Here is a 12,738-nt window from a genome sequence, read left to right as displayed (position 1 = left end):
ACATTATTCTCTTAAAAATTCAAACATATAAATGCATGTTGATCACATATTATGGTAGCCCTGTTTGTGCTATATAGAGTGAATTTACACCTTTGCCATTAACATGTTTATAAATAACTGAAAAAAGCACAAATGTCAGAGCATGTCAGAACACCTCCAGGGCCCAGAAAACCCCTCAGACCCCAGAGGGTTAAAAGAAACAATTCAAAATGAAAAGAAATATTCGACTCAATGATTATGTAATCCATTATGTGCATTTCTCTCTATATGCTCGTCAACTTCATCTTTGCAGCCAACACTGACACAAAACACTAGTTTATTAATAAAAATCAATGCATGCGTGTCACCGGATTTACAAATGCACATCTTGCTTGTTGCATGCAAACATATTATGTCAAAATAAGATATTATGTTGAAAATTGTTGGTGAATTATTGTTGTATGTTGGTGCTCTGGGTGCTTTTTGATGGCATAATATTGCCCTTGACTGAAATTCTGAAATGTTGCTCAATGAATGTTGCATTGCCGAGGTAAGCTGTGTTGGTCTTTTATTGTTTTAAATCCCGCTAAGATAAGGATGATTTTTGTAAATTTATAGATTTAAGTATAAGCGTAAATACTGTTTATAGATGATGAGTATTGAGTTATTTGTCAGATAATGGCTGATTTTTCACCAAGCAAATTTGCTTCTATTAATGAGGAAGAAGTGAAGGATTTTCAACTGTCAACCTTAAGTAGGCTAACAAATGTGGTTAATGTAATTTTTGAATAATCATAGCTAATCGTTCTCATTAATGCAGTCACAATTTATATCTCATATCATTAGTAAACCTTTGCGTAACCAAGGCAACGACTAATGCATTTGTATTACATTTCAAAGAGCGGCCACTATATGCCCCACATTGAAAAATTGGTATTTATTTTAATGGTCATACTGTATCTCTAAAGTGTCCATTCATGTATTTTTCATGTTTTGATGGTTGTTTGTATTTGCAGTATGCCTGTCTGGATAACGCAATGCCTCGCCAGGAGGTTTATTTGCAATGTTCAAAAATAAATAAAAGGTCCATGGAGCTGCTGGTCCGTCAGATACGGCTGAGGCGGTGTGTGGAGCAAAAACTTGCTCTCACCAAAAAGGAAACTCAAGAAATAAAGAGCCAACTGGACAATGCTCTTCAGGAGCTGGAGGTTGCCCAGGCTTCATTTGTGTGTGTCTGTGATGTTAAGTATTTAGTCTGGTTTTATATGTTGCCAAAGACATGACTGTCATGGTATAATTGTGTAATAATATTAGCATAATATGTTAGTATAATTTTTTTTAATTAATTTTTTTGGCTGGAATACTGTTAAGTGGTCAAACCACTGATCTATAATGGAGAACTAGATTGGTTATGAGTCATGATGTCATAAGTAAAGCCACTGAGCTGCCATATTGGTATTCCCTAGTATTCACAAAAATCAGACTCAGTATGAATACTAAAGTAACTGATTGAGTTTTGAGGTCACACTATTAGTTTTCAAAGTATGTAAGATATTAAATTAAAGGTGTCTTTAATTAGCTATTCTACTGAAATCTAGGTTGATCATGTCACGTGTTGTGTTATTTCATCACAGTTTAAGAAGGATAATACTGGGATGTTGAAACTAAACATTTAAATTAGTAGGAACTCAACAACTGATTATTAAATTATTAAAAATTTGGGCATTGATTGTATGGTGCTATACAATATGAATCAATGTTGTTGATTGCTTAACCCTCGTGTTATGTTGGAATTCTGTGCACTCCCCTTATGGTCCGGGTCAAATTGACCCGCATTGGATTCAATACAATTCCTCAAATCACACTATGAAAAAAAACAAAGATTCAGGTTCAAACTGTAAACTTTTAATATAAGCATTTGTCAAATATTCCAAAAAATATATATCTGAAGATATGATTTAATGAAAATGTTTTTTAACCATTTTTAAAAACTATTTAAAATTTGAATATACGTTATATTTATATATATTTGCATATACATTTTTTTTTACTTTTTTTTTTGCTTAGAACATCATAACTGAACAATTAATCAATTAATCTGAGCTAATTTTTTCCTGCTGTCTATGTCGAAGTCTCAATATATTTCAGATATCTTGAATATATAAATTCGAGCTTATTTGAATATATAAATTCGAGCTTATTTTACTATCTGTGTCTGTCAAAAATTTTCATTTGTAATTTGCAATTAATTCTGAACACCATGATTTAGCTTTTTCAAGTGTGTTTGGTTTGGGTTAGAGCACTTTTAGATACACTTACACTTTAGAACTTGAGTTGATGCCCTGACATACATAAAATAAATGTTTTTATTTTGTGTCTGTACAGTTGCTTTTGAATAGCTGCCTATGATGGACATCACAAACGTAATAGTAATTAGGGCCCAAGCCCTGAAAGGGCGAATTTATTGTTCCCGTATTTATTGCTTTCGTAAGGATTTTTTTTCTTCATTATTTTTTATTTTTCTGCCACTTTTGGGGCCCTTAACATGCTCAAAAACTCTTGAAATTTTGCACACGTCAGAACCTGCAACCCTCAGGGCCGGGCTGAAGCTGGTACCGGGGCGTGGCAGGGGGCTCGACAGCGCCCCCTGGAATGGGGTCCGAAAACTTGGTCCATAAATCAAACACGCTTGCATGTAATTATATGAAACTCAGTACACATAGATCTTATCGGGCCGAACAACTTTCGTGCTCTAAGTTTTACAAAAGCCCAACAGGAAGTCGGTTATTATACATTGTTTGGAAAACGCATACAATGGAATGTGAAATACTCCTCCTAGGGAATTCATCCGATCACCACCAAACTCGGTGTGAATGAAGTCAAGACATTGAGGATGAATTCTTGCGAACAGATTTTTGATATCTCGAACGGTTTGGCCGTGGCGAGGAAATGAATTTATGGCGAATAATGGAAACAGGAAGTGTATTATAACTTCTACATACATTAACTGATCTTGATGAAACTTCAGTAGTGTATTCGTTGTAAGAGGCCGAACACAAGGATGTGACTATTGTGAGTCAAAGTTATAGCGCCACCAACTGGCAGCAGGAAGTGTGTCACTTTCAAAATGCTTTGAAATCACTTTTTTATTTTTACCCAATTTGCTTCAAACTTTATGTGTATAATGTAGACACACGGTAAATGTAGACTTGTGAAAGGATTATTGATATCTTAGATACTGTTGACGTGGCAACACATCAAACGTCAATATTCATTTCAGATGCTTTTGAGACTCTTCAAGTGCTTGAAAATGCATGAAACTCGACAGACTCATCACATTTATTATTCAGTATACATGTGCAAAGTTTCAGAAATGGGTGTGGTGAGGGGCTCAGTAGCGCCACCTTCAGTCAAAAATAAGGGCTTAGTTTTTCCTAGAATCACAAAAATCGGTATGTATATTGTTCTCATCGAGCCGGACAACTTTCTAATTTACAGTTGCTAGCTGCAACCAAGAAGAAGTCAGATATTTAGGTTGGAATGTGATTTTTTGGAGAATTCTCTCTCTCTCTCTCTCTGTATCTGTGTCTCTGTGTGTGTGTGTGTGGGGGGGGGGGAGATTTGTCTGTTAGGAGAAATTTGCTTTTCTAACTGTTTTTCAAGGTTTCAGGGGCTTTTGGGGCCCTTAACGTGCTCGAAAACTCTTGAAACTTTGCACACAGTCAAGTCAAGTCAAGTCAAGTTTATTTATATAGCGCTTTTCACAACACAGGTTGTATCAAAGCAGCTTCACAGTAATAAATTAGAACAATACATCAATGTTTGTTTCTAGTGGAACGTCTACGTTTGGTAATGCTGATCAATAGTATCGTTGATTGATTAATTAAATTAAATATCCCCAAATATCCCCAACTGAGCAAGCCAAAGGCAACAGTGGCAAGGAACCGAAAAACTCCATCAGGTGACCTAATGGAGAAAAAAAAAACCTTGGGAGAACCCGGGCTCAGTCGGGGGCCAGTTCTCCTCTGGCGTTTATGAACTAGAGGTCGGATTTAACTGTAGGATTAAAAGTATTATATGAATGCCTGGCTGAAGAGATGCGTCTTTAATCTCGTTTTAAACTGGGAGAGCGAGTCTGAGCAACGAACAGTATCCGGAAGACTATTCCAGAGTTTTGGTGCTAAATGTGAAAATGCTCTCCCTCCTTTGGTGGACCTAGATATCCTAGGTATGACCAAAAGCCTCGAATTTAGTGACCTTAAAGAGCGCGATGGATTATAGGGCGATAGAAGATCCGTTAAATAGACTGGAGCTAAGCCGTTTAGGGCTTTATAAGTCAGTAGCAATACCTTGTAATTAATACGGGACTTTATAGGTAACCAATGTAGGGATGATAAAATCAGTGTTATATGATCATATTTTCTTGATCTAGTTAGAACTCTAGCGGCGGCATTTTGGACTAACTGTAGCTTGTTTATTGAGGATGCAGGACAACCGGCTAATAACGCATTACAGTAATCTAGTCTCGAGGTCATGAATGCATGAACTAACTTTTCTGCATCAGAAACAGATAGCATATTACGTAGCTTAGCAATGTTTCTAAGGTGGAAAAAGGCTGTTCTTGTAACATATGAAATATGATTTTCAAAAGACAGGTTGCAGTCTAATATAACACCCAGGTCTTTTACTGTAGAGGATGAAGTAACAGGACATCCTACTATGTTAAAGTTGTATTGTGAGAGGTTTTGTGGGTGGTTTTTTTAACCGATAAGTAGTACCTCTGTCTTGTCTGGATTTAATAAAAGAAAATTATGCGTCATCCAATCTTTTATATCTTTAACACACTCTGTCAATTTGGATAATTTAGCGTTTTCATCTGGCCGTGATGAAATATAGATTTGAGTGTCATCAGCATAACAATGGAAACTAATTCCATGTTTCCTTATAATATTTCCAAGTGGCAGCATATATATTGAGAATAATAGAGGGCCTAACACAGATCCCTGCGGCACTCCATAGTTTACTGGAACACAGGTCAGAACCTGCGGCCATCGGGGCTAGGCTGAAGCTGGTACCAGGGCGTGGCAGGGGGGCTCAACAGCGCCCCCTTGAATGGGGTCCGAACACTTGGTCCATAGATCAAACTAGCTTGCATGAATTAATAAGAAACTCAGTACACATATAGATCTCATCGGGCCGAACAACTTTCGCACTCTTCAGTTATATGTCAGCCCAACAGGACGTCAGCTATTATGGGTTGTTTGGAGAACGCTTGCTGTGGAATTTGAAACACTCCTTCTAGAAAATTAATTAAATCGCCACAAAACTTGGTGTGTATGAAGTCAAAACATTGAGGATGCAAAATTGCGGACGAATTTTTGATAGCTTGAACGGTTTGGCCGTGGTGAGGACACAAATTTATGGCGACAAAAGAGAAACACAAAGTGTTATAACTTCTGCACACATTAACTGATATTGATGAAACTTCAGCAGTGTGTTCGTTGTAAGAGGCCGATCAGATGGATGTACCTATTGTGAGTCAAAGTTATAGCGCCACCAACTGGAAGCAGGAAGTGTGTCACTTTCAAAATGCTTTTGACAAAAGTGTGGGGCTGCGTTCGAAACCGCATACTCAACGAGTAGGTACTTCTTTTCAATAAGTACTTACTTAACGAGAGCTAAAAGAGTAGGTACTTAATAGCCAAATCTCGTTGAGTATGAATGCGGTTCGGCATCATCTGCCATGTTGACGTTATCATGTGACCTATGACGTTATCACAAGCGCAACAATTTAAAAGTTATGAGCGACAGGTGTGCACCACCGACATCTGATTGCATCAGTACCACCTAACCAAGTTAGAATAATAATTTGTGCACAAAGGAGACATCGGGCAGCTGCTCGAAGATCTCGCCTTTGGAGAAGGTTGATGATTTTGTATTCAAACAAGGCAAGTATTACTACTTAAAAAATGAAGACTACCCCTATTCAAAATGAATTGCATTACTAGCCCACCCCAACACTTATGCACAATACTAACGACAAATGCTGACCAACACTTATTTATATAACATTTTCTGGTAACACTTTACAATAAGGTTAATTTATTAAACATTAGTTAATGTATTAACTAACATGAACGAACAAATAGCAATACATTTGTTACAGTATTTATGAATATTTGTTAATGTTAGTTAATAGAAATAAAGCTGTTCATTGTTTGTTCATGTTAGTTCACAGTGCGTTAACTCATGTTAACAAGATTTTAATAAATTATTAGTAAATGTTGAAATTAACATTAACAAAGATGAATGAATGCTGTATAAGTGCAGTTCACTATTAGTTAATGTTAACTAATGTAGTTAACGTTAACTAATGTAGTTAACTAATGTTAACTAATGTACCTTATTGTAAAGTGTTACCCATTTTCATAATAAAAATGATCTATTTTGGTAAAACAAGCAAACTGTTGTATTGTCATATGACATAGCTATGCATAAATACACACTAGACAAATGTAGCTGATGTGAATAATACATTTTTATTCAAGCAATGATTAATGCATGAAATTAATTGTTTTATTTACTGAAAACAATATGAAACATGAATAAAAATAAGTAAATGAATAAAATAAATAATCACAATAAATAAATACATACGAGTCAACACTACGTGAAACATTGCTTTATTCAAGCTTTTTGTTCTAACAAACTATCATGTTTTTACAGGCGGTGAACCCCACATCCTACTGCCATCTCAATGGAGCTGTTCCAATTCTGCAGTTTTATTTTGATGAAGCAGCTGACCACCGTGCCCACCTTCGCCTGTCTCTTCCGTCCATCAGGTCCCTGATTGGTGCAGTCAGACTGGAATCTGACCATGGATGGGAACGGGACATCGAGGTGCTTGTGTTCCTGCACTGGCTGGCTCATGCAGCATCTTACAGGGTGGTGTCGCAGACCTTTGATATCCCCAAGACCTCTGTGCATGACATTGTGCACAGAGTAAGCAAGGCCATCATAGGAATTTTGAGGAGGGTGATTTGCTTTCCAACCGGTGATGACCTGGAGGCAGTGGGAACAGGATTTGCACAGCTGTCTGGATCACCAGCTTTCAGCAGAGCAGTTGGTGCGATAGACGGCTGTCATATTTGTATTAAACCGCCAGCAAATAACTCCCACTGTTATTTCAACCGGAAGCTTTTTCACTCCATCCAACTCCAGGCCATCACTGATCACCGGGGGAAATTCCTAGATGTCTTTGTGGGATATCCTGGGTCTGTGCACGATGCCAGGGTGCTGAGGAACGGCCCTGTGTATGCTGAAGGCCTTTATCCACCTGCAGGCAAATGCATCCTCGGAGATGGAGGCTATCCTTGCCTGAGTGCACCCATCTGCCTCATCACCCTGTACAGAGAGCCGGTGCAGAACCCTGTGCAGGCTCGCTTCAACAGCAAGAACTCCCGTGCCCGCAACATCGTGGAGAGAGCTTTTGGGATGCTGAAGACACGCTGACGCTGCATTTTCTTCAAGGCCTTGGAGGTGAACCCTGCCTTCGTGCCTGAGGTTGTTGCGTGCTGTGCTGTTCTTCACAATCTCGCTCTGGTCAATGGAGATATTGTTGAGCCAGAGGATGAGGATGACCATGATGACGGCCCCCCTGAGCCCCGCAACCTTGCAGCAAGAGTGGGAGATGATGTGCGGGACAATCTGGCTGCTGCGGTGTCTGCTCCAAAACATCCCTGTGCCTGCTCTCCATGAGCATGACTACCTTTAAAATATTTAGGAAGATTAAAATGTTTTTTTTGTTCAATTCATGTTGTCAGCATTCCATTTCTTGTCAAATGTCATTTTATAGGTTAACAATTACATGCAAATATTTGTTAGAGCTTTACTACCTTTGTGGTGTAGTGGGCTAAACCACTGAAATGGTTAGCAGAAGATTGCTGGTCAATCAGCAAGGCTCTTTACTCCAGGTTTGTCCAGGGTCATTGTCCCTGTAATAAATGCATTTAGTCACTTTGGATAAAAACATCTGCCAAATGCATAAATTTGATGGATCTTTGTAAAGAAACAGTCTCGGGCATAAACGCTCAAAGCTGCTTATTTCTTCAAGGTATTACTACAAAATACATACATTTACTACAATTTCTACTTAGTGGGAAAAAGGGATAGTTTACCTCAACATATAATAAATACAGCCATTATTTGCTTGCTTTAATGCCGTTACATTACTCTTTTTTTTTTTTTTTTTTTTTTTTAATACCAAAGGGGATTTTTGTCAAGTTTGTTCTGCTGGTTTAACACAATATCAGTCAATGGAGGCCAACTATCAGAAGCTTCTTGGCATTATTTGATAATGTTTTTGAATCTTCTGAAAGTCCATTGACTGATGTTGTATTAAACCAACAGTACAAACCTGACCAAAATCACCTTTTGTGTTCAGGAAAACAAAACAAAAAACAAAGGGATCAAACAACATGAAGGTGAGTAAATAATGACTCAATTATTTGCTTGGGTTCACAAACCCTTTAGTCACTATTTTAACCCGCCGGCGCGATAGGCTCGTTTTTTTCCGTATGAGTGCAAAAAAAAAAAAATTTAATTTTTATCTTATATGCTTGTTATACATCAATCAATCCTGTTGTGTTTTGTTTTGTGTGTGTGCTCATAATAAAAACAAAGTGTTGTGCTTTTCGCTAAATAAAGAAAAATAAACATGATGCGAGTTCTGCCTACTCTCCGTCAGTGAAGTCAATTCTGAAACGCGTCCGAAAATGAACTGTAACTCAGCGAATACTCAGTCAAACAGGCATACAAACACACAGGCATGAAGCTTGAGTTCTCTTCTTTTAAATGAAGTAATTTTTATAAAAAACAAATATTCACAGTTTATATAATATGTATGTAAAGAGAGAGATGTCAGTCGTTCTCATCTCAGCTAATTAAGTTTTAATGTGACTCCGCCTACGGAGACCGCGCTATTCAAACGCAAATGTGAGGCGATCCATACAAACCTGTGAAACGCCCACATCCGCTGGATCAAGGCCGGTGAAACACTGGATGCGTGGCGTAAGCGTCTCAGCTGCGTGGCGTGTCCGTTTTTATTTCGGCTCCCATGTTAACAGTTTAGAGTTTGCACACTGCCTGTGTGAGACGCGCGTCTCAGGCGCGGCACGAGCCGCGTGGAAAACGCGTGCATTCTAGAAATAGAACCAACGCCTATTTTTCACGCGACACGCAAGCGTCTTGGAAGCGTTTCCATGCAAAATTGAATAGGAAAATCTGTTTATTTGTCATTTTGACACGAATACATATTAATAAATGTCCTTTTGATGTTTAAAAGTGTCTAGGTTTTGACATAAATGCAAATATAAATGTAATTTTACAAAATATGATCAATTTTCAAATACTGCTGTATTGAATGAACAGCTTTTAGCAAACTCTATTGCTATACTGAGATGAGGAATATATACTGTATGTATTTTGTCAAAAATAAAGTCATCAACTAACTAATGAATCCTTTAATTTGAAATACGTATGATAAAATGTATACTTTAGTTCTGAAAGACGTTGACTAGTTTTGAAAAGATTATAAAGTATGTATGTGCATGCATATATATATATGTGTGTATATATGAAGAGTTCAGATGCAAAAGCCTCTAAATGCCATCTGAAATTTTCTCCTAGAATGATCATTTTTATGAAGCTTGTATATTTAAGTTAGCTATAGGTGACACACCTGAATGAATGGCTCATTAAGTATGCAGGGACATGGTCTCACCAGGTGTGAACTACTAAATATGCATGATGCTGTTGGAGCGTTTACGCCCCATCCGCATATTGGCTTTCCAAACTAAAAGTGTTTTACAAAAATAAAATCACTGTATCGTTTTATGTGAATGATTACGCAGGATGATTTTCACATCATTTTGAAGAAAAAAATCTAGGCGATGACATCCATTAGTCAAAAGTCTTATTGCCACATATTTAGTATGCGTTTTGTGGCCTTATTTCAGAAACTTTAATTTTTAGTTTTTTCGATAACCATGCATAAACATTATTCTCTCAAAAATGAAAACATGTACATACATGTGGCTCACATATTATGGAAGTCCTGTTTGTGCTTTATAGAGTGAATTTACACCTTTGCCATTGATATGTTTGTAAGCAACTGAAAAAAGCACAAATGTCAGGGCATGTCAGAACATCTCAAGGACCCCAAAAACACCCCAGACCCCAGAGGGTTAACAGTGGGTAGTTAATGCAAAACTTAAGGTGGTTTGTGTAAACCGTCTCAAGTTCAGAGTTTTCAACCCTAATTATACACACCTGAATCAATTTAAACCAATTAATAACAAATTACAGACAGGTGTGTTGGAACTGAACCCTCCATGACCTGCCTTGAAAATCCCTGCATGAGCTCTGAATGCATTTAGAAGTCATTTAATAAATTCCAATAAAACTGTTGTTTTAAAGTGGTTTTTTTTTTACATTACACCACACATTCACTAATGATTCATCACTTCATAAATATTTAATTTATGAATTTTATCAATCTAAAAGTATGACTAGATTTATATAAGTCTATAATGCACTGTGACTGCCTAGAAATAGTTTGTTTTACATAACATTGTACAAAAGTCTTAGGCCACCATTTGTTGTTGTCGTTGCACAGTACTGTGTGTGTGTGTAATAAAATGTGTGTGTATATATATATATATATATATATATATATATATATATATTACACACACACACATTTTATTCACATTAACCCAAATGTGTAAATGACCATAAGATGTTTTTTTTTTCCACATAATTTATTTCTTAGCAAGGATTTCAAGGACAGATAAAAATCGTTCATCCCCTTCTCTAACTTCTCGTTCCTCCTTCTCAATTGCCTCCCGGTGCCATCTCTCCTCTCTTTTCTCTTACTTCTCTTTCTTGTCTTTCTTCTCTCTCTCTTCTCTCTTGTTCTCGTCATTCCTCCTTCCCCCTCCATTTCCCTCCAAAGCCTCTCCTCCCTCTCAGCAGCTTTCCGCTCTCTCTCCTCTTCTCTCTCCTCCATCTCCCGAAATAATGCCATCACGTCATTAGGCCTTTTCCGGCCTCTTTAGGGCTCTGGGCTCACTGAGGACGAAGATGCCAATGCAACATCCTGCCCACATGAGGCAACGAGGGCAGGAGGAGTGATGGAGGGTCTGCCCCCAATTGCCTCATCCATGGCAGTGTACCACTTCCAGGATGCTGCAGTGGTCTCTCCATCCTCAGTGCCCCTTCCTGTCTGCGGACATTTCAGATCCTGCAAAAATGCACAAGCATGATACAAAAGCATTCATTTTAACATCACAATATTTAAATTCTGTATTAGAGGTGACAAAATGATCTTACTTTATATTTCTGTTTAAGGTTTTCCCATTTTTTTTTTTTTTTTACAAATGCCGCTGTCGCCTTTCCATGTAGGTCCTGCTCCACCACAAAGGATCTGCAGCAAATGCAGAGAAATCAAGGTTTAAAATAGTGCTGCAATATCTCTGTTTGAAAATACAATAACTGAAATATACTACAAATGAACAATTAAACAGATTTTTAATCATTTCTGTATACTCACTCAAAGCCTTTGATGGCAGCATTACGCTTTCCGGTGAAGAGTGCTTCATAAGCCACTCTCCACCAGATATATTTGCGTGTGTGTTCATCTGTCCCTGTAGCATCCAGACAAGATTCACGTTACCTCTGTGATTTATGAGCTCAATACTACATTTACATGTTGAGGTTGTTGCTGATAAGTAACCTAGCTTTTTATCCATCATAAACGTTCCACAATTGTTCAACAGTAGGCTACTAATGGACAAATGAAATAGATTACTTATGTTTAGTTACTTAATCTAAATGTATTAAACATTCGTCTAATGAAAAAAAAATATTCTCCTAAACAATAGTACACATACATCACTCAGATGTCTATTTCATATCTATTAGACGTAGTAGAAATCTGCAATTCTTATAGAATATTTTCTTGCCAGGTATTTAATAGACATTTAGTAATTTAGATGTATACAGTTTAAAATGTATGCAAATCCACTTTGGAGACGTATGTGTCCTTACTAGAGCTCCTCTGTTAGCTAATATAGCTATAGATAATAAAATGTAATTTACAGCAAAATCACAATTGAACCATATTATATAGCGTCTTTACACCTTCAACAATTCAACAATCAACAGTTTACTGTACACAGTATTCAACACATGTGATTTGGTTTGTAGGCTAATACTCACATTTGAAAGACCTCTCCATTTGTTCAGCCATGTTTGCGTATGACGTATCTTTTTCTTCTTCTTTTATGACGTATCCTCTCGCATGGCCTCCTGGGATAGAAAAGTATCCATGGTTGAGCACTCAAAAATCCGGGCGGAAGTAGTAAGCCATCCGGGAACTTCTCGCCTACTCTTTTATGAATACTGATATGTTTCGAATGTACTGCTTCCTTCACATACTGTTTTTGCCTACTATATAGTAGGAAAGTAAGCATATTCGAACGCACTATAAGTATACGTACGTCCGAATCTCGCGATAATTAGTACGTCACCCAGGTAATTCTCGCCTACTCTTTTATGAACACAGAGGACTCGTACATACTTTTTCGCTCGCCTACTCTTTTAACCATACTATATAGTAGGGAAGTATGCGGTTTCAAACGCAGCCTGGGGGTTAGTTTTACCCACAGTTACAAAAATCAGTACGTATATTGGTCTCAT

Source organism: Scardinius erythrophthalmus (assembly GCF_964197995.2).
Source record: "Scardinius erythrophthalmus genome assembly, chromosome: 4".
Taxonomy (NCBI): domain Eukaryota; kingdom Metazoa; phylum Chordata; class Actinopteri; order Cypriniformes; family Leuciscidae; genus Scardinius; species Scardinius erythrophthalmus.
This window is presented reverse-complemented; position numbering follows the sequence as displayed.